At 39.2% G+C, this 23709-nt stretch overlaps 1 long non-coding RNA gene across 1 annotated transcript; it reads right to left on the reverse strand.

Annotated features, from left to right (window-relative positions):
* Positions 1-6097: 6097 nt before the first annotated feature.
* LOC309647892 lies at positions 6098-19751 on the reverse strand. The gene is made up of 3 exons (XR_014256371.1): positions 11594-19751; positions 7360-11561; positions 6098-6988 (listed from the first exon to the last, which is right to left on the reverse strand). It is a non-coding gene; the product is annotated as an uncharacterized lncRNA (long non-coding RNA).
* Between the last annotated feature and the right edge of the window lie 3958 nt (positions 19752-23709).

Genomic DNA, 23709 nt, shown 5'->3' on the forward strand with positions numbered 1-23709 from the left:
GTGGGTCTGCAGAACCAGGTAGGAGACTTTGGTAATGTTGATGTCTGAGTAGGGTTCTGAAGGATAAGTAGATACTAGCAAGGTAAAAAAAGAAGGCTATTACAAGCAAAGAGAATGGCATGGGCAAAAGTCCAGCCACAGAGAAATCACAGTGGGTTTGTATAGCTGTGAGTAGTTCAGACCTGAAGGATAAGGATATGAAGGAAGTGGCATGAATATTGTAAAGGGCATCGAAAGATTTTATAAGGTATGATGGTCTTACAATGTGTCTTTGAATTTTTTTCATAGTCCTCGCCCCAAAAGATGAAACATAATTTTCCTCCTTTCCCTTCAAATGAATAGAACGTGGCACAAAGTGATGCTAGTGACTTCGGAGGCTAGGTCACAAAATGGTTCGCTTCTGCATGGCTCTTCCTCTCCTGGATCACTTGCTGTAGTGGGGAGCCAGCAGCCACGCTGTGAGGATGCTCAAGCAGCCTGTGGAGAAGACCATGTGAGGAGGAACTAGGGCCTCCTGTCAACAGCCAGCATCACCTAGCCAGACACAGGAGAGAACCACCTTGGAGATGCATCTGCCAGCCTCAATCAAGCCAACATTTTGACTGTCATCTTTTGAAAAATCTTAGAACAGAAACACCTAGCTAAGCCATGCCTGAATTCCTAACCCACGAAACAATGAGATTAATAAATGCTTATTACTGTTTTAAGCCATTATGTTTTAGGCTGATTTGTTACGCAGCAAGAGATAACTAATACAAAGGAGTGATGTGATAAGATTAACAAAACAAAAAATGTAATGGCATTATGAATTACGGAGAAATAATTGGCAAGGAAACAGAATGAGACAGTTAAGTAAGTTAGGTGGTTATCGCAGTAATTAAGTAGAGATGTGATAAAGACCTGTATTAAGGTTTTGGCTTTAGGATTTAAGAGGAGGAAAAAAAGTTGAGAAATTTAGGGAGGAAAAAGCAACAAAACTTAGTGACTTATTAGCAGTGGGACACGAAGGAAAAGAAAGCATTAAAGATTTGATTCAGGTTCTTTGCTTAGCAGCCAACGACATGGTGGCATCATTCATGAAAATGGGGAATAAAGGAGGAGAAATAGATTAGTTGAGGGAACAGAGCTTTCATTTTAAACATACTGAGTTCGAAGTGCCCATGGAAAATCGAAATGAAGATGTCTTGTTAGTTATTTGGACACAAGAATCTGGACCTCAGGAAAGGGAAGGAGACTGAAATTAAATTTGGAATCAAAGGAGAGTGAAGCGTGTAACAGAAGATGGGCAAAGATAGAACATTGGGTTATGTCAACATTTATTAATGGGGCAGGGATGTAAAAGATAAAACAACAGCAGCCAGAAAAACCTGGAGAGAAAGCACAGAAACCAAAAGAGAATAGACTTTTTTCAAAAACCATTTAAAAAAATTGAACTATAGTTAATTTACAATGTTGTGTTAGCTTTAGGTGTATAGCAAAGGGATAAAGAATACATATATATATTCTTTTTTAGATTCTTTTCCCTTATGGGTTATTACAAGACATTGAATATAGTTCACTGTGCTATACAGTGGGTCTTGTGTTGTTTATTTTATACATATGTTAATCCCAAACTCTCAATTTGTCTCCTACTGCTGCCCTCCCCATCCCCTCTGGGGACCATAAGTTTGTTTTCTGTCTGTGAGTCTATTTTTGTTTTGAAAATAAGTTCATTTATATAATTTTTTTTTAGATTCCACATACAAGTGATATCATATGATATTTGTCTTTCTCTGTCTGACTTACTTCAATTAATATGATAATATCTAAGTCCATCCATTTTGCTGTAAATGGCACTATTTCATTCTTTTTTATGGCTGAGTAGTATTCCACTGTATAAATATACCACATCTTCTTTATCCATTCATCTGTTGAGGGACACTTAGGTTGCTTCCATGTCTTGGCTATTGTAAATAGCGATGGTATGAACTTTGGGGTGTGTGTATCTTTTCGAATTACAGTTTTCTCCCGATATATGCCCAGGAGTAGGTTTGCTGGATCATATGGTAACTCTTTTTAGTTTTTTAAGGACCCTCTATACTGTTTTCCATAGAAGTTGTACCAATTTACATTCCTACCAACAGCGTTCCCTTTTCTCTACACCGTCTCCAGCGTTTATTTGTAGACTTTTTAATGATGGCTATTCTGACTGGTATGAGGTGATACCTCATTGTGGTTTTGATTTGCATTTCTCTAATAATTAGTGATATTGAGCACCTTTTCATATGCCTCTTGGCCATCTATATGTCAAAAGAGGAGAGACTTTAAAGAAAATTTGCAGTGGACCAATTAAGAGAAAGACTACTGGGTGTCTACTAGATTTAGCAACGAGGAAATTCCTGGTAAGCTTGGCAAAAGCAGATTCACTTGGAGTGATGGTGACAGAAGCCACACTGAAGTAGATTAAAGAACACCCACAAGGGAAAATGTGGAGGCAGTAAATGCAGACTGTGTCGTCTAGAAGCTCACTGTGAATGGGGGAAGGGACAACCTCCCAGCTGTTCCTCCTGCCTTGGCTCTGTCTATTTCAGCTTCCATGGATACAAGGGTGATCTTGTCAGCATCCAAACCTGCACAGGCTCCTGCTTCACGTGGTAGACCCACCTCATGTGATGTCCTCCAAGCCTTCACAGGATTCCATTTAAATAAGGGTAAAGGAAAGAATGCACATATCATTCAAAAAAAACAGAGACATCTGTGGATGAAAAATACCAGTGCATTTTTGGAAGAAAGAAAGGCAAAGAAGGAGTGGCAATGACTTAGAGACAGGGGAGCTCAAGGGCTGGAAGAATCTGCCGGAGTTACCCTCATAGGACCTTGGAAATTCTCCGAACTTGCAGACATGAGGGGAGACAGAAGAGGTAGTGAAGCCCTTGGCTGAGGAATAAAGAATTAATTCAAAGGCTGCTTATGCACTGGCTGGGCATCCAGGTGTGTTGAAGTTTATTTTCTATATAAACAGATCATTGAAGTTCCAAAAGAGAATGCCTTCTAAACCAGAAGATTAAGAAAGCTCTTGAAAAAAATTGATAAGTCCTCAAATATTTTTGCAAACTGACCACCAAATGGCCCATAAATCCCAAATGGCTGAATATAATTTGAAGGAGAATTTTTATACCACTGTCTAAATGAATGCTTGTTTTATCACTGTTCATTTTGTGAATTAGTGTATAGAAGTAATTTTTACTAAATTTTGGCTCTCTCAGAAATATATACATATTTTCCATTTTTGTGGATTGTTTTTCAAGATAAAGTCCTAATTCAAACTTTTTTCCACGATTTACCCTGAAATGTTGGTCGACTTTTAAGTTCTCTTCATATGCTCTCTTCCTGATACCCAGGATTGTGGAGAAAAATGACCTCCTGACTGTCTATTAACCTAAATCTTCCCATAGTACGGTCATTTCTGTACATGTTTATGGTTCCTGACAGACAAAATATTCTGTTTGCTGGAACTGTGTCTTTCTCAGTCTTGCATTTCTAGAGTCAAGTACAATGCTTAGCACTTTAAATGTATATTTTAAAAAATAAAGAGAGGCGAGAAGGAGGGAAGAATGCATCTTATTTAGCTGTAAGAATAAATACCATGATCGCCCTGCTACTGAACAATGATCTTCCCCGTTGGGTGGTCTGCAGTGGTGGTCACAGGGCTATAACTGTGGCCAGAACTGAGTTTTTATTGTGAAGGGGCCTCAGACTTCCTGCTGTAAAGACCGCATCCCTAGGAGACCTTGTGCTCAGAAGCACGACCCCTCCCAGCTAAAATTTGTGCCTTGCTATCTCTTTCTCCCCCAGGGTCCTCACCTGAAACAGTCCCTGGAGAAATCAGTGGCCCGAGCCTTTTGCTTTTATCAGAATGACTCTCGTATGTGTGTGTGTGTGTGTGTGTGTGTGTGTGTGTGTGTGTGTGTGTGTGTGTGGCAGTGAGACAGAGATGAAGGAAATGATGGGGCTTGTACGGGAAGGGTAAGAACCAGAGACCAGGACTGCATGGAAAGTTTTGTTTGTAATCTCCACAATCAGAATTCTTTTACCTTTTAAGTGAGGCTATAATTTATAGTTTGTTTCTAGAGTGTTATCAGTACAGAGTTCAGCCCTCACATTTTGACAATTACAATCAGAGGGTAAGCTTGTTTTCTAGGAATTATGAGGCAATTATCACATTATTCTACTGATAGCCCATTCTGGATCCAAGCTCAGACAACATCACATTGAAACAGAACTTCACTCGTAACCGTTTGGAAAACACTTATTGATTCCCTACGATCTTGACTCCAAGACTTATTTTAAATATCTTCAAATTCGTGATAACACACACTTGCATTTGCTGAAGGCTAATTATAGCATGTTCTTTGTACAGAGGCTGCTAAACTTATTTCCCAGACACATCAAATCATTTTAGGATCTTATTTTCCCATATATTAAAAAAGTCCACATGTTTATGTTTGCATGATCCCCAAGTGGTCTTTGAGAAGAGAGTAGGCAGGTCAGTTCTCAAAATCTCTCATTGCCAGAGCTCCAAGGGAAGGCTGCAGTGCATGAGATCTCTGTCAGGGCAATCTCAGCGGACAGGACTTACGCTGAAAGATTGCTAACTCAGCAGGTGCGGTGAGAGGCATAGACCCTGGCAGGTGCTAATAAAAAACCTGGAGGAGAACAAAGGGAGCATTCTCCACACTCCTCTGAAAACTGCACGCACAGGAAGTGAAGCTTTGTCTGGGAGGCACGTGGGCTTCATCACAGCCCACTAGGCAGAACAAGATCAATGCTATTGTCCGAAATGGGTTCAATGCACACTATTGTGGCTGCTGAAATGACTTGAGTGACGGAGCAAGATAAACTCCACCTGGTTCTTCCATCCTGAAACGCCCATGTCGTCGAGTGGGCCACCTTCCACCTTTCCCATTCCCGTGGCTAAGTCAGAGCCAACTTAAAATCTCCCAGGGTTATGCTGTCCTCTTTTACAGATAATCCTTCTACATTTCTTGTTTTTTCCAATATTCTGAACTTGTATCTACACATAAATGTGTGAGGGTCTGGGAGTGCAAAAAAGAAACAGGCTGATTTCCAAAAGACTTACTGATTTAATTCTGTTCCCTCCTAACCCCCTTCCTGCCCCTAGCAGGTTTGTGTTTATAAATCAGGCCAGCTTGGGTTTTGGTGCTTCCCCATCTCCACAGGCACATAGGTTTTGCATGGCACATAGGTTTCTTAGGTTAAAAAGAAAATAAATCAGATAAATAAAGGCACACTAAGGAGAGAGTAATAAATCAGATTTTTTTTTCTTCCTATAATACATGATAAAAGAAAAACCTGGTGATTGCAGTAGAACAATTCATCCTTATATAAGACAGTCCTCCCCTCCACAGGAAATTTAGTCACCCTGCCTGCCTCATTTCTGCCCTTCCAATCCCCCTCCTCCAGCACCATGATACCCAAAAAGTGCTCCCACACATCTACAAATACTCTCAGTTAAGATCCGCGACCTGAGAAGATCATACTTATAATAGAAAGAACAATGGCAGTGATGCAATGAATGCCTGCTAGATACTAAGCACTGTATTATTGCCTCATACTTAACCCGGGATACACCAATCTCTAGTGGAGGAATTTCAGGCACTTGACTGGGTGAGTATTTGGAAGCAGATGAAACTTCCTGGTGCCACTCAAATCACAGGAAGATAAACTGTTCATGCTTAGGTCAACCTTGGCTGAGACCCACTGTGGAAATCTCCATGAACTTAAACACAAAGCAGTTCTGCTCCAGCTTCTTCAGCAGGGATGCCTGATCCACGGACTATAGGGTATTTCTTAGGGTCTGCTTGAGGACATAGCTCTACAGAACAGAGTATAACTATTTTATCTGCCATTGCCAACATTGACTTATTACAACACTGGTCTCATGTGGTTATGCATTTATGTCGAGGAAATGTTTAAACAACTGTACTATAAATGGGAGAAAGTGAAGGGATATAAAGGGAGATAAGGTCCTACACTTCACTCGAACAGTTAAATGACAATACCAGTCATCATTTAACCACTGATAAGATAGACACACACACACACACACACACACACACACACACACACACAAAACATACTCAAAGTACGCTCAAAGATACTATAGATAAATCAAAATAAAATTCTAAAATGAAATAAAAAGCCTCTTGGATATTTCATGCTCTCATGGAGAAAAGATGGAGGGAGAGGGGATTTTTATTGATTGAATTTAACCCTCAAAATGATGGTATTTGCTTACAATTAACTAGATTAAGTTTTCTCTATATACAGAATGTGGGCTTGAAATAAATATATATACTTATTTGATACTTTTGAGTTAGTATCCTGAAAACGCATACCAGTTACATGTTTAATAGTGAAACAGCAGGATAATTGAGGTTTATTTTCTCCTGTGAATTTACACATTCCTATAAGCGGCACCGGGCAGATAGTACTTAGAATCATCTTATAGAAGCAAAAATTATGTCTTCAAGAAGTTCAGTGATTCAGAAAATTGTAGGGCTAAGATTAAAACCCAACTAATCTTATTTCAAGTACAGTAATCATGAATAAGCATTAGGTGCATGAAAGAATGGATGGTGTTAATTTCACTTTCCACTTAAATTTCAATAGCTTTCATTTCGATTATCTTTCTGTCACTGAGTCAGTGTAACTCAATTGTTTCACTTTTCCTCACCATTACCAGAAATATTACTTCTTTCTCTTCTGTTGCTTAGAGCTCAGTTGCTTTATTTTGTCTCTAAGAGCCTAAACATTTGTCCTAAAATGTTTTTAGACATTTGTTCAGATGTATTGCAAGAAAGAAAATACTTTATTACATGATATTGAATGATATTTTTATCTAGAGCAGAATTCATCAACTAAATAATTTTCAAAATGACACAAACACACAAGCCAGGATGTTGTGGATCAAGAAGCTCATCAGGGGCTTCCCTGGTGGCGCAGTGGTTGAGAGTCTGCCTGCCAATGCAGGGGACACGGGTTCGAGCCCTGGTCTGGGAGGATCCCGCATGCCGCGGAGCAACTGGGCCCGTGAGCCACGGTTGCTGAGCCTGCGCGTCTGGAGCTTGTGCTCCGCAACAGGAGAGGCCGCGATGGTGAGAGGCCCGCGCACCGCGATGAGGAGTGGCCCCCGCTTGCCGCAACTAGAGAAAGCCCTCCACAGAAATGAAGACCCAACGCAGCCATAAATAAATAAATAAATAAACCCAAAGTTTAAAAAAAAAAAAAAAAGAAAGAGCAGCCATTTGCGAAGATAACATACCCAGATTTAAAAAAAAAAAAGAAGCTCATCAGAACCACGTGGACCCCACTTGCCCATCACTGTCAGCTCTGAGACTGATACAGTTCTTCTTCCTATGTAGTGTATTAAAAATAATACACAAGCATAGCGTATTAATGGAAGCAACCTAAATGTCCATCGACAGATGAATGGATAAAGAAGATGTGGCACATATATACAATGGAATGTTACTCAGCCATAAAAAGAAACAAAATTGAGTTATTTGTAATGAGGTGGATGGACCTAGAGTCTGTCATACAGAGTGAAGTAAGCCAGAAAGAGAAAAACAAATACCGTATGCTAATGCATATATATAGAATCTAAAAAAAAAAAAAAAAAAAAAGGTACTGATAAACCTAGTGGCAGGGCAGGAATAAAGACATAGACATAGAGAATGGACTTGAAGACACAGGTGGGGGTGAAGGGGAAGCTGGGATGAAGTGAGAGTAGCATCAACATATACACACTACCAAACGTAAAATAGCTAGTGGGAAGCAGCCGTGTAGCACAGGGAGATCAGCTCGGTGCTTTGTGACCACCTAGAGGGGTGGGATAGGGAGGGTGGGAGGGAGGCTCAAGAGGGAGGGGATATGGGGACATGTGTATGCATATAGCTGATTCATTTTGTTGTACAACAGAAACTAACACAGCATTGTGAAGCAATTATACTCCAATAAAGATGTATTTTAAAAAATGGTTTTTAATTAGAAAAAATAAAAGTAGCATTAAATTTGGAGTCAGAAAGCCTGAGCCTGATATAGTGGGCAACTGTTGATTGCTCTAATGTTGTCCGTGTGGCAATTTAAGATAATTCAGTATAAAAACCATGAGATGACTGGGTACAAATTAATCCTAATCTACAGCATAATTAATTAGTATTTTGAGACTCTCTAATCAAGCCTCTACACCCCACTTTCAGAAATGGTTACTCACTTCACCTGTCCTTATGCAAAGTATACGCTAGAGGGTCTATTGAGTAGCATGAAAGACATTAGTAATAATTTTGTTGCTGGTGAAATGCATGATGCTCAACTTGGGTGAGGCTGATTAGAAATATTGTACAGTCATTTTCAAGAATAAAGTGGTAAAAATCCAGCAGGCCAGCAGTCTTGCCATGTGCCAACCGGAAGACAAGAGCAGTAGTCTTCAAACTGGGCCACACGCGCCCTTGAGGGTATGAGATTTTCCAAAAGGTGTTCAGGAAATCTACTTCTAGATCCTCAAATTTCTTGTGCACTCTTTTCTAAAACCGTTTTGCCTGGGTGTGGGCCTGTTCCCACCACCCCTTTTACATTGCTCTTCTCCTCTGCATTACAAAAGAAAAGCAGACCTCTTGCCCAGGACCAGTGACATAATTTATGGGGCTCAGTGCAAACAAAACTATGGGGCCACTTGTTTCAAAAATATTAAGAATTTCAATTAATCAAGCTCAATTATATTATGTACAATTATATTTGTTGGTAAAAATTGGATAACCTAGAAGAAACAGATAAATTCCTAAAAACATACAATCTACCAAGACTGAATCATGAAGAAACAGAAACTCTGAATAGACCCCATAATGAGTAAGGAGAATAAATCAGTAAGTTACCAACAGAAACAGCAATCAAAAACAAAGAAAAGTCCAGGACCAGATGGCTTCACTGGTGAATTCTACCAAAGATTTAAAGAAGAATTAATGCTAATCCTTCTCAAACTCTTCCAAAAAACTGAAGAGGAGAGAAAACTTCCAAACTTATTTTACAAGGCCAGAATTACCCTGATACCAAAGCCAAACAAGGATACTACAAGGAAAGAAAATTGCAGATCAATATCTCTGATGAATAGAGAAGCAAAAATCCCAGCAAAATACTGGCAAACCAATTCAACAGCATATTGAAAGGATCATACACCATGCGCAAGTGGATTTATTTCTGGGATACAAGTATGGTTCAACATATGCAGATCAATAAATGTGATATGCCACATTAACAGAATAAAGAATAGAAACCACATTATTGTCTCAATATATGCAGAAAAGCATTTGACAAAATTCAATATCCTTTCATGTTTAAAAAAAGACGCTTAGAAAATTAAGTATAGAAGGAATATACTTCAACATAATAAAGGCAATATATGACAACCCCACAGCTAACAACATACTCAATGGTAAAAAGCTGAAAGTTTTTCCTGTAAGATCAGGAACAAGATAAGAATGCCCACACTCCCCACTTTCATTTAGCATAGTACGGGAAGTCCCAGACAGCAATTAGGCAAGAAAAAGAACTAAAAGGTATCCAAATTGGAAAGTAAAAAGTAAAATCATTTACAGATGATATGATGTTATACATGCAAAATCCTAGAGACGCCACAAAAACCTTGTTAGAACTAATCAGTGAATTCAGTAAAATTGCAGGGTACAAGATCAATATACAAAAATTAGTCTCATTTCTATACATGAACAACAATCTATCTGAAAAAGAAATAAATAAAACAATCCCATTTATAATAGCATCAAAAACAATAAAATACTCAGGAATAAATTTAATGAAAGGGGTGAAAGATCTGTACAATGAAAACTACAAAACATTGATGAAAGTAATTGAAAAGGATACAAATAAATGAAAAGATATTCCATGTTCATGTACTGGAAGAATTAATATTTTTAAAATGTCCATACTACCCAAAATGATCTACAGAGTCAATGCAATCTCTGTCAAGATTCCAATGACATTTTTCACAGAAATATAAAAAACAATCCTAAAATTCATGTGAAACCACAAAAGATCTTGAATAGCCAAAACGATTTTGAGCAAGAAGAACAAAGCTGGAGACATCACACTTCCTGATTTCAAAATATATTATAAATCTACAGTAATCAAAACAGTATAATACTGGTATTGAAAAAGACACATGAAAATGTGTTCAACATCCCTAATCAAAACCACAATGAGCTATCATCTCATACCTGTTAGATGGCTATCATTAAAAAGACAAAAGACAAGTGTTGGTGAGGATGTGGAGAAAAGGGAATATAAATTAGTACAGACATGGAAAATGGTATAGAGGTTCCTCAAAAAATTAAAAATATAACTACCACATGACCCAGCAATCCCACTTCTGGGTATATATCCAAAGGAAATATAACCGGAACCTTGAAGAGACACCTGCAGTCCCATGTGCATTTCAGCATTACTCACAATAGTTAAGACAAGAAACAACCCAAGTGTCTATTGAAGATTGAATGGGTAAAGAAAATGTGGTATAAATATATACAGTGGAATATTACTCAGCCTTAAAAAAAGAGAGAGAGAGAGAGAAGGAAATCCTGCCATTTGTGACAACATAGATGACCCTGCAGGACATTATGTTAAGTGAAATAAGCCAGTCAGGGAACAACAAATACTGCATAATATCACATATGTGGAATCTCAAAATATTGAATTCACAGATGCAGAGAGTAGAAAGGTGGTTGCCTGTCCATCAGCAGAGGAATGGATAAAGAAGATTTGGTACCTGTATATAATAGAATATTACTCAGCCAAAAAAAGAACCAAATAATGCCATTGCAGCAACATGGATGGACCTAGAGATTGTCATACTGAGTGAAGTAAGTCAGACAGAGACAGACAAATATCATATGATATCGCTTATATGTGGAATCTAAAAAAAGGGTACAAATGAACTTATCTACAAAACAGAAATAGTTACAGATGTAGAAAGCAAACTTATGGTTACCAGGAGGTAAGGAAGGGGATGGAAAAATTGGGAGATTGGGACTGACATACATACTACTATGTATAAAATAGATAACTAATAAGGACCTACTGTATAGCACAGGGAACTCTACTCAGTATACTGTAATGGCCTATACGGGAAAAGAACCTAAAAAAGAGTGGGTGTATATAAATGTATAACTGTTTCACTTTACTGTACAGCAGAAACTAACACAACATTGTAAATCAACTATACTCCAATAAAAATTTTAAAAATAACTAAAACACACACACACACACACACACACACAAAGAAAGAAAGGTGGTTGCCAGGGGCTGAGGGTGGGATAAATGGGGAGATGTTGGTCAAAGGGTACAGAGTTAATTATGCAGGATGAGTAAGTTCTGTAGATTTAATGTACACCATGGTGACTCTAGTTAATAATACTGTATTGTATGCTTGTAATTTGCCAAGAGAGTAGATCTTAAGTATTCTCACCACCCACACACACACACACACCCATCTCCCCCTACACACACACACACAAATGTTAACTCTGTGAAGTGACGAAAATGTTAATTAACTTGATTTTGGTAATCATTTCATGATTTATATATATATCAAAACATCACGTTGTACACCATAAATATACACAATTTTTATTTGTCAATTATACCTCAAATCAAACTGGGATAAAAAAGAGACCAAATTCAATGTCAATTTCTGCATGATACCTGGAAATAATCTCCTGCTGCTGCCTCTGGGCTCACAAAGTAGTTGCCTGCAGCTTTATTGTATTTCTTACCACAATAATTGTGTTTATGACTATACATCTCTCTACCCCTTGAGATGAGAGTTCCTCAAGGGCAAGGCCAAAGGGCTAAGGGTCTTTGGATCCCCAGTATCTGTCTGGCACATGATTAGATGTGATACATGTGTCTCCAGGCATGAGCAATGAATGGTCTCTAAACAGTGTAACACCTGGAAGAGAGAATAATACTGCTGTCTGATAGACCTATATCCAAAACCAGTCCAGACACTCATGTAACCTTTATAAGCTGTCTCTTCATTTGTAATAAAGGGTTACAGGCTTACGTCCTTATTGTGAGAACTAAATGAGATAATTTAAATAAAGTACCTAATATTACAAGTGGCAGTTATTAGCACGTGTACATGCACATGACTGGTTTGGACTAGTTTGTCTGCAATTGAAAACCTGAGAAGAAATGGAGAAATGGAGAAATAATACTCTTAATCCAAACAGATAAATTGTCCATTTTTGACCCTGTCAATCTTAACCATGTAAAGTGAACTAAACTCATTGTTTAAAATTTCCTAGGTGCAGCATGGCTATCTCACAAGTGTGCACACGGGGACCAGAGACCCACAGGAAAAGCGTTTACGTATGAAAGAAGCTTCTAAATATAGACTCGTAAGAACCAAAGCACACCAACACTTATGAATTTTTATTTTTCTTAATCCTTAGAATTTCCTACCTGTTTCTTTCATTTCAAAAGCAACATCTGTGAAAAGTAGAGCTATTTTTCCCCTTCTTCTCTCAAGCCAATTGCCAGCTAGGAGGAGATGGGATTCCTGTTTCCTAAACTTTAAAACTCTGATGATGATTATTTCAGAGACTGTTATAGGTCCAACAGACAGTTTTATCTACCTTGGAGAAACTATATAAATTTATGTAAAACTCAGCAACTGAAAGACTAGTCTTGTCATAAAATATGAGAAATGAGCACAGAGAGACAAAGGAAAACCATCTCTGGAAGCTCACAAGTCAGACGTTTTTAATTGAATAAGATTCAGAAGTGGTTGCTTTCAGAAGATATTAAACCCGACCCCTGATTTCACCAGGCCTGTGTTTGAAGGGATCTTTCCCACTAGAAAAGCTACATACCAAGTAAACATGACAAATTGTCATTCCCCTTGTCACTCAGAAAAGCCACCTGCTCCTGAGTTAAAGCCATTTTCTGTTAAATTCACCAGCATGCTAATTAAAGAATGACGGGAGGGACGGGGATGCTGCCAGATGCTATGAGGATACATCACTGCCTTTTTACATGGTTAGGCAAACGTTTAATTAAACCTGCAGCTGCTGTGTCTGCTCTACCCACCAACACAGCTAAATCTCATTTACCTGAGAAAATCATTTCATATTAGTGTCTTTCAAGAGGTGAAACAACTTAAAACAGACTTGGCTGAAATATTTAATGCCTTTGTACATGATTTAATTAAATGCATCAGTAATTACATCAGGCAACTTGAACCTGACTTTCCTTGGGCTTCCTGCCGTGTCTCGTGATAGCTAATCAGATGTCTCCTCAATGGTACCCTTCTTTGGAGGAATATAATTACAGAGAGTCTAAGTAGAGTTATGAATGCTCAGCCTGTCTCTATTACGTTTGATTTGGGTGTGTGAGTTCTCATGCATTTAAAAGGCCTCTCCTGGAAGAAAATGAGAGAAGTCCAAGAGGAGATGGCAACGAAATGCAGTGCCAGGGTTTTCTTGCTCTGGAACTCTTGCTAATGACTAACAGAGTCTTCAGTCAGTGCTGTGGGCCTGTCCTGACCACTCTCTTCAAGGAAATTTACAGCCATTTTCTTTCACCAACAAAATAAAATTTTGTTTGAAATGTGGACTTATGCACATTCTTCTTTTTTTTTTTGTAATTAATTTTGTAAGTGAAATAGGGAGCATTTTCTTTTCTTTTTTTTAAATTTTATTTATTTATTTTATTTATGGCTGTGTTGGGTCTTCATTTCTGTGCGAGGGCTTTCTCTAGTTGCGGCAAGTGGGGGCCACTCTTCATCACGGTGCGCGGGCCTCTCACTGTCGCGGCCTCTCCTGTTGCGGAGCACAGGCTCCAGACGCGCAGGCTCAGTAGTTGTGGCTCACGGGTCTAGTTGCTCCGTGGCATGTGGAATCTTCCCAGACCAGGGCTCGAACCCGTGTCCCCTGCATTAGCAGGCAGATTCTCAACCACTGCGCCACCAGGGAAACCCCTCTTCTCCTTTTTAATTGAGCACAATATTTTGATCAGTGGATTTTAGCTGGAAATCATGCTACATATCACAAAATTCAAAACAAATCTTAAGTCTTAACGCATGTTAACTTCGGGTCAAGATAAAGACCATTGTCTGAATTGAGGATCCTGTAGACTGGATATAGCCTCTTTTGTTGATGGGTTTTTAGATTAATGTCTTAAGGATCACATGCAGTGCAAAGTGGGAAGAAGAGGGTTTGAAGAGGTCTGCTGAGAGTCGAGCTTCAGCAGCAGTCAGCTCTGCCTCCTTGCTTGGTTGGCCCTACAGGGCTGGAACAGCAAAGCTGGTGAGAGAATTTGCCTGAAAGAAGCAGTGGCAGGGTATGAGAGCCAAAGAGAACCATCATCTGCCTGCATATGTGCTGCAAATTTAAGCCCACGAGTTTTGGATTCTATTGGCTCTCTCTTGCCAGTGTGCTTGGCCTCCTAGGAAGTACTTGCCAAAGCACAGCCAAGCCATCAGTTTCCTTCAGACTTTCCAACACAGAGGCTGTTTCCCTCCCAGAAGAGCTGGGGCGAAATGCCCCAGTTACTATTTTGATGGGTCACATTCATGATGTACTACTGCTGGAGTGGCACATTGAACTTTGTGGTTTTCTTTCTTGCTGAAGAGCCTGAAGGGAACTTGCTTAGAGAAAACTGGTGACATTGTCAGTTTGATGCAGTAAATATTTTATCACTCTGGTAATGAGACAGCTGGTGCCTCACCAACTAAACCTAGACTAATACTCCCCATCCCCCAAATAAAAGATCGCTTCTAAAGGCAAGAGCTCAGAAGGTCCAGGAAAGCACTAGAGGAAGCACATAGGGCAGGCGTGAAACAGTGAGAGCTTAAAGGTAGATCACTGTTTTGTGAGCCTGCACCCTGGTATGAGTTTTGCTCTGTTTCATTATAATAGTGTCAGATGGCATAACTCTGAAATCAGTGGAATTAGCCTTTCCTATTTTGAGTTTGTTGTTGTTTGCTTTTTTTTTGGCCACGGGAGTTCCCTGATCAGGGATCGAACCTGCACCCCCACCCCGCAGTAGAAGCGTAGTCTTAACCACTGGACCACCAGGGAAGTCCCTGCTTTTGTTTTTAAGAAGAACACTCATCATCCTATAACCACGCCACAGCTATGTTTTGACAGCATGGGCCACGACCCTTAACATACCGTTCTCTTCCTTATTCTTTATTTAGGAATAAACTAGTGCAGAAACTAAGAAGGCAAGGCACACAGAATTGGTGTGCACTTCCCTTTAAGCAACTCAATGGGGAAGTGTTAGATAATCATTCCCTCCCTGGTCTAAGTCAGTCTTCGGTCTTCTCCTTTCTGAATATTAAATTGAGTCGCCAAATTAAAAGAATCAGACAATCAATTAGGGGGTTACAACTTGACTTGGGCCTTTCTGGTTTCACATTTACAGTTTACTGCAACCTCTCCATTGGCAATAGTCCAAGAAAACTGGTGCTGTGCAAGCAGCTGCCCGGTGTCTCTGCCGTGGACGTATGCTGGACTTAACAATATTAACCCAAAGCTCTAAATACACCTGTTGTTCTTCCATGGGGATCAACTGATGCAGGTGAGTTCTCTCTGGAGAGAAATTGAAAAGTGGAGGAAGGAAATATTCCTTCTAAAAACACACAAAGTAAACAGATTCTTTCAGATCCTTGAAAACCTAATTCAATATAAAAATTAAGTAACTGTGGTGACATAAATGAAGAGCTATTCATTATCCTGTGAGTCAAGCAAAGAGGAAAAAAATTAGTGACCAATGGTAATAGTCAATTACAGGAAAGTAATTGAAAGTATATCGGAACAATATTCTGTTCTTAGTTTATAAACATGGCATTTATAAACACCTGCTTAGGAGGAAATGGGCTTTGGACTGATTTCCTAGTGGTGGGGTTATTCAGTTTCACTTTTCCTCAGATGACAGGTTGTGGCTAAGAATGTAATTTGTGACTTTGTACTATGACAGGCTGATTGATCTTGGCCTTATTCGTGCCATATACTAACCAGTTGAAACGTACAGTCAAGACAAGGCAATAATTTGTAGAGAAAGTGTTACGTGTATTTTCAGGGAGGTTCTCAGTCTTTGTCGTCAACAATAGACAGAAGTAGCTAATTTAGATGGAATGTGTATTCATCTGCTCAGGCTGCCGTAACAAAATACCACAGACTGGTTGACTCCGACAATAGAAATTTATTTTCTCATGTTTCTAGAGGCTAGGAAGTGCAAGATCAGGGTCCCAGGATGATCAAGTTCTGATGAGATCACTCTTCCTGGTATTCAGACAGCTGATTCTAGCTGTGTTCTCACATAGAAAAGAGAGAGAGAATCTGGTGTCTCTTTGTATAAGGACAGTAATCCCATCATGACCGCCCCCCACCCCATGACCTCATCTAAACCTGATTAACTCCCAAAGGCCTCATCTCCTAACAGCATCAAATTGAAGGTTAGGGCTTCAACATATGAAGATTAGGGCAACACAATTCAATTCATAGCAGTTAGCACAAGAGACTTATAAATGCACTCCCAACTCATCTGTGTTCTTATCCTTTTAGCAATTATTCTTGAACACTACTAGGAGCATACAGAGAATGCGAAAATGATTAAGACACACGTTTCCTGACCTTGAATAGCTCATAACCTGGTGAGGAAGTTAGACATGAAAATCAAAAATCGCAATGGGATGCGATAATTATTATGATAAACGTTTGCAAGAGACAATATGGCAGGGCTCTATTACAGTGTGGTAGGTTAGTTCATCATCAGCGTCTCTGAATTTATTGAGAACAAACTACATGCCAGCAGTCAGAATATAAAGATAAATAAAAACGTAGAGTGTTAGCTCAGCCTGAGAGTCCAGGGAAGATTTCCTAGAGAGACAGAGGTATATGTGCATCTTAGATGATGAGAAAGAATTTCCAGATTGTTAAGTGAGGGCTGGGCATCCCTAGCATGAGAAGAGAGTGTGCATTCACGGTGGTGTAGTGTACTGGGGCACAGCTCACTGGACAGTGTGAGTGGAGCACGAGATACAGGTATGAGAGTGGCTTGTGCTGAATCAAGGTGGTAAGGATGGGTGAGAGGTGATAACAAATGGCCAGTTTCTGGATATATTCTGAAGATGGAGTTATCCAATTGGATGTGTATGAGATGAGTCAAGGACAACCAACCCAAAGATTTTTGTTCTGAGCAACTAGTAGAAGAGACTTATTATCTCCACAAGCTTTTTTGAGTGGACTTGGGACTAAAAAAGAATAAAGATTGAGGAGCTCTTTAGGGAGTAGTTGTGACAGAACCTGTGGACTAATTAGATGTGGGAGTGAGGAAGAAGGAAGAGAGTAGAGTCTAGGATGATGGTCAGACTGTGAATTGGACAGCAGGGTCTTTCACCAGGACAGGGAGTACGGGGGGAAAGAGCCTTGGGTGGAGAGATACCAAGCTCCATTTGGCACATGTGACATTTAAAGGACCTGTGAGACATCCAGGTGAAGACGCCATTAAGGTCTCTGGAGCTAAGGAGGAAAAGTGAGTCTTACTCATCAGTGGTGGAAACTGAAGCCATGAGGTGAATGAGAGAGCATGTAGAGATGGGAGAGAATGCAAAGAGAAACGATATAAGGACAGAACTGTGTAGAACAATATTCAAGGAGAAGAAGAACCTAAAGAACATCAATCCTGACTTAGTCCAAGCTTTCATGTTGAAGAAAAATACATATTATCTGTACAAAAGAGTCATTAGAGATTTAGAGATCAAATCGGATTTTTATAATAATAATAAGACAAAGAACTAGGCTTCAAAGATCAAAAGCAAGGTCAATTAAGTTGATTATTCTAAGCTTCATATTTGAGAAATCTAAGCTATCTTGATTTGAGAAAATATTTTAAGACTTTTCATCAAACTATATTACAGAAAAGTGTACATATTATAAAAATAAAATTTGGTAATTTTTTATAAACTGAACGTACTCACTTAACCAGAACCCAGAAAAAGAAATTGTAAATTTACCGACACCTCAGAAACCCCTCCTTGTGGTCCCATCCACTAACTACCCCTCAAGGTAACAATTACTCTGACTGCTAACAGCTCAGATTACTTTAGCCAGTTTATGTATTTTATATAAAAGGAATCATACATTATCTACTCTCTTGTATCTGTCTTTTATGCTCAACTTTATGTCTAAGAGATCCATCCATATGTATGTAGATATGTATATACCATTCATTGATCTCTCTATGGTATTCCGTTAAGTGAATATTCCATGATACAGTCATCAAATTTTTTTTTTAATTAATTTATTTATTTATTTATTTTTGGCTGTGCCGGGTCCCCGTTTCTGTGCAAGGGCCTTCTCTAGTTGTGGCAAGTGGGGGCCACTCTTCATCACGGTGCACGGGCCTCTCACTATCGCGGCCTCTCTTGTCGCGGAGCACAGGCTCCAGACCCACAGGCTCAGCAGTTGTGGCCCACGGGCCCAGCCGCTCCGCGGCACGTGGGATCCTCCCAGACCAGGGCTCAAACCCACGTCCCCTGCATTAGCAGGCAGATTCTCAACCACTGCGCCACCAGGGAAGCCCCTAGTCATCAATTTTTAAAGTCAGTGGGCATTTGGGTAGCTTCCAGTTTGGGGCTACATAATGCTGCTGTTAATATTCTAGACGGTGCCTTTTGGTGACTAAATATAGGAGTGGACTTTTTGGATCATAAGATATGCCTGTATTTAGTTTTACTTTTCCCAAATGGTAGTACCAGTTTACACTCAAGCAGCAATGTATGAGTTCCAGTTGGATTGAAAGTTTTCAAGCAGAGGAGAAAATGTTGCACAGGAATATCTTCATTGAGAAGAAACTCACTCAAATACACTCAAATCCCCAAACTAGTTAATGTAATACTTTTTTCTCGTTTTAATTTTCCGTGGGCTAAATGACTAGTGATAAAAATAGAAATTATTCTACTACTACGTATATAATTTTTATTAATTCATTATTAAACTACCACCCCCTTGTCTTATAACTAAACACTGACTTTCTCAAAGTCCAATTCAAATGCCACTGTTTCCATAAGGTTTATCCTCTCAATTAGCAATGATGTCATTCATTTAAACTCTTTTTCACTTTATGCTGTTTATAGTCCAGCTCATATTTTGATTACATTGTGTATCTTATCACCTCTGATTTATTACAGGCTTGAGGGCAGGGATTGTACTTTTAAAAAATATATATTATTGTCTATTCCACATAGGCTTTTGCTCATAAAGGGAGATTTTCGTATATTTGTTCAGTGAATAAATAATTTTCACATTTATTATGATGAGTCCCACTCATTTATTTCTAGCATCACCGTGTGTCAGTGTCTGTTTGCCTTAGAGAACAAATGACTAAAGACTCGATTTCATAAAATTTTAGTTTGAAGCTCATCTCCAACTAGCCCCAGGCAGCAGGGTGTGGGAAAGAATGTAGAGGGAAGGCAGAAAGTCAAGCAATTTTTACCGTTCACAGGAATGCAGTGCAATATGCTCTCTTGGCGCTCTGGGGATTTAAGTATCAGAGGGATTGCTGGCAGCTTGGGTTTGCGTATGCAGCACAGTTTTGGAATGCTCATATGGTGTGTGATTGTGCTGTGCCTGGAACTGACAGTGCCATCTGCTCCTTGCTTTATTGAGCAATGAGACCTAAGCAATGAGACCTAGCTTCACTCTCCAAATGAGCACACTTGCAGGTACACACACACACACACACACACACACACACACACAGAGCCAACCTCCATCCCAGCCTAAACAGAAAACACTTGATGGACTTTCCATTTCAGGTTTTCATCTCAGCAGGAAATTCAGATGAGTTAGGTATCTGAATACAGCCAGACTGAGGTCCTCCTCTTTCATGGAGAACTGTGAGATCCAAGTGGCTAGGAAACCAGTAATCACCACGTGAAAATCCACTCAGCATGGAAGATGAGTTATAATGACAGATGGTACCAGTCAAAAAAAAAAAAAAGCTACATAGAAAGAAGCAGGCTGGAAGGGTATCAGTGGTATCAGTATAGAAGTCAGACATGGATGACGTAGTAAAATAGCAATGAGAGATGATCAAAACAATTTTTAAGAATTGTTAAGAAGAACTATTTTGTTAAGTAGACTGCGTATTTACCTACTATTTAGAAACAATAGTCATTTGCTCATATCATCATCTTCATCAAACACAGAAAAACAACGGAGCTCAGTGCTCCATAGATGCAGCCGTGTTGTAGGAGGTCACGTGCCCAGAACAGAAACAGAGAAGTTGAGCAACATGATTAGCGAGCTATAGGTGCAGAGAACTATGTCCAGTATTTTCTACATTTTAAGTAATCTTATTTTTTCAAAAAAAGACTGAAAGATTGACTAAATGTATAAGATAATGTAATGTTTACACAATTGTAAGTCTTTTCACATAAAAAATTTCACAAATCAAGAAAAGTCCTTTTTTCAGAAGAGGAATCTTGATTTTGGACTCAGAAAATACAGCCATTGGAATGATGGCCTTGAGAATATCGGTGTCAGTGCCTGTGTGTGGGTGGAGCAATGCTCACTTTCAGCAAGATGTTGACATCATCTGAAAAAAAAGTCTTTCATTACGAAACACAGAGAAATGTTGGATAAAATATAAGTATTCTTTCAAGTGTATTAACTGAGCTTGTTAGACAGTAAGAAGCAATTCCTTTGGGGCCAAAATGAAAAGGAAACTGCAAACCTGCAAGGTAAGCTTGTAAGCTGACCTGGTGAAAGACTCCTGTTTGAAGGAAGGAGGAAGTTTCAGTAGCCTATGGGCTTCTATTTTATGCCCACAGAGGACTAGACCTTGGGTAGCCTGACGCAAAAAGTTCAAGGCCTAATAGGGTATTTGCATAGTCTCAAAGTGCCTCCCCCGCAATATGTAGTAATTCACAAAGGGAAAATAATAAATTGACAGAGGAGCTTCCTGGCAGACATTACCTTAGCCAAGCGATCATGGTTAACATGGGGATACCTCTATACTGATGTCAGGTACCCCCTGATAGGGTGCATTGAGGAAGGCACATCGCTTCTGTCGTGTCCTTCCCAACGATGCAGGACTTCAGCATAATCATGAGAAAACATCGACCAAACCCAAAGTGAGGGATATTCCACAAAATAACCGAGCAGAGAGAGTACCAAGGTCATGAAAGACAAGGGAAGAAAGAGGCACCGTCACAGATTGGAGGAGACGGAGGAGATGCAACCACTAAATGTAATGTGAGATCCTGGATCGGATCCTAGAACAGAAAAAAGACATTCATTGAAAACCTGGTGAAATCTGTGTTTATCTTATTTATTTTATTAATTTCAGTTAATAGTACTGTAACAAGCTTAATTTCTCTCTTTTGATAAATGTACTGTGCTCATGGAAGATGGTCACATAGGACAAAAGTGTATATGGTTATGGAAAATGTTCACGTAAAGATGAAGGGTGTGTGAGAACTCCATATTGTTTTTGCAATTCTTTAAAGCTAAAATTATCTCCAAAAAATTTACTGTTAAAAAAGAAGAAAACAGATACCAGTGACCCAATGTCCTCCTTGTGGTTATAAAGGGGATCAAGAGAATAAAACGAAACAAGGAAGATGAAATGGGAAAAGAAGGCCATTAAATCATGGCTAGGAGAATTTATTAAATTCGACTCATGTGATAGACTGGCAGGGCCTCTTTTTCTCCTTCTTCAACTATGACAGATTGTGTAAGAAGGTGTGCAGACACAGCGCCCATTCACTCCCTCCCACTTGCTGGAGTCACCAGCAAGTGACAAACCCCTACTAATGGAAATGCAAACCTCCAAAGGAAGCCATCAGACAAGCAGGCACCATCAGGTTCCAGGTGGCATGAAATCTCCTGGAAGCAGCTCCTATCTCTTTTAACAAAGCTCTGCCCTGGGCACGGTGACTGTAATGGAACCATAAAAGTAACAAGGCATTAAACAAGCCTCAGGCTAAAAAGCCTGGAAAAGTGAAAGTGGGGGGAATATTCAAATTAATCAAATCCAACTAATGATACATTCAATCAGTGGAAATCTATTACTCTAGGTTGTATGTTCTTTAATACTCCTGAGGGTTTTTTCTCTTGTATTCCAGAAAGAATATAAGAAAATATAAAGCAAAATTTGATAAAAATCCAAAGACAATGAGAGAATCCATATTTCTCCCACGAATTAATAGCTCAAGGAGATGAAAAAATATTAAAGAAAATTCAAATAGTGCAATTAGCAAGCTTTATATAATGACAACAGTTAGAGAATTCTCATTCTTTAGAAGCATAAATGGAGCTTAACAAAACTGACCATATGCGAAGTTAAAAATCATGTCTAAATATACCAGATAGTCTGTATCAAACATATTACTTTCTCTGTCCATTATGCAATTAAGTTAGAAATCAGAAACACAAAGATAAATAAAGTTCCTCATAACTGTAAGCTTAAAAACAGACTTCAAAGAAGAATCATTATGGAAATAAAGTATTTGGAAATGAATTATAATTAAGATACTGCCTATGAAAATTTGGATGGAAGTTCGTGGCATTATGCAATAAAAGGAGAATTTTAAAAGAATGAGCTAAGCGTACACTTAAGAAGTTAGAAAAAGAACAGAATAAACCCAAAGAGAATAGGAGGAAAGAATAAGGGCCAAAATAGGAAAACCGAGGTATTATAGAAAGAATGAACAAAGACTAACATTGGTTCTTTGGAAAGAAAAATATAGCTCTAGCTATATTGATTTTTTAAAGAAGGAAATTGCAAATAAGCAAGATTAGGAATGAAAAGAGAACATTAATATAGTGTAACAGATGTTACAGAAAGAATAATGGAACACATGTTGGAGGTTGCAAGGATATCAAGCCCCTATTTAGCCTCTCTGGGCTTTGGCTTTTCTTCACTGGCTGCTTCTTTTTTGTTTTACTTTATTTGATATTTTGCTCTTCAAAGCTGAATATTCCATTTTTTCGGTATAAGCTCACCTTCTAGTCTATAGAGGCTCGTGCTTGTGGGATCTGTACACCTCTTTAGCCAACAGGGTTGCAGAAAAAGAAAGATAAGTATTCAACCACAGAAGCTCAGAGGAAAGAAATCTCACCCAAGCACAGTGCTCATGTATAACTAGATAGGTGGTATTCCTTCCCCCTTTTCTACTCCTAAGCCTCTTCATACTCTTATAGTCAGTTAGAAGTTACTTTTTTCCAAGTCTATCTCTGTACTTATTTCTAGGGTACAAATAACAGATGACTTAATTTGGGCAGTTTGGGAGAAACTGGGGAAAATAGATTTTTCTTTCACTCTATAGTTCTGATGAGAGCACAGGAGCTGTAGCTATACAACTATAATATGAAATAGTGGGAATTCCCTGGTGGCGCAGTGGTTAAGAATCTGCCTGCCAATGCAGGGGACATGGGTTCGAGCCCTGGTCTGGGAAGATCCCACATGCCGTGGAGCAACTAAGCCTGTGCGCCACAACTAGTGAGCCTGCGCTCTAGAGCCCGAGAGCCACAGCTATTGAGCCCGTGTGCCACAACTACTGAAGCCCGCGCACCTAGAGCCCGTGCTCTGCAACAAGAGAAGCCACCGCAATGAGAAGCCCACACA

This window comes from Balaenoptera physalus (assembly GCF_965194825.1).
Source record: "Balaenoptera physalus genome assembly, chromosome: 18".
Classification (NCBI taxonomy): domain Eukaryota; kingdom Metazoa; phylum Chordata; class Mammalia; order Artiodactyla; family Balaenopteridae; genus Balaenoptera; species Balaenoptera physalus.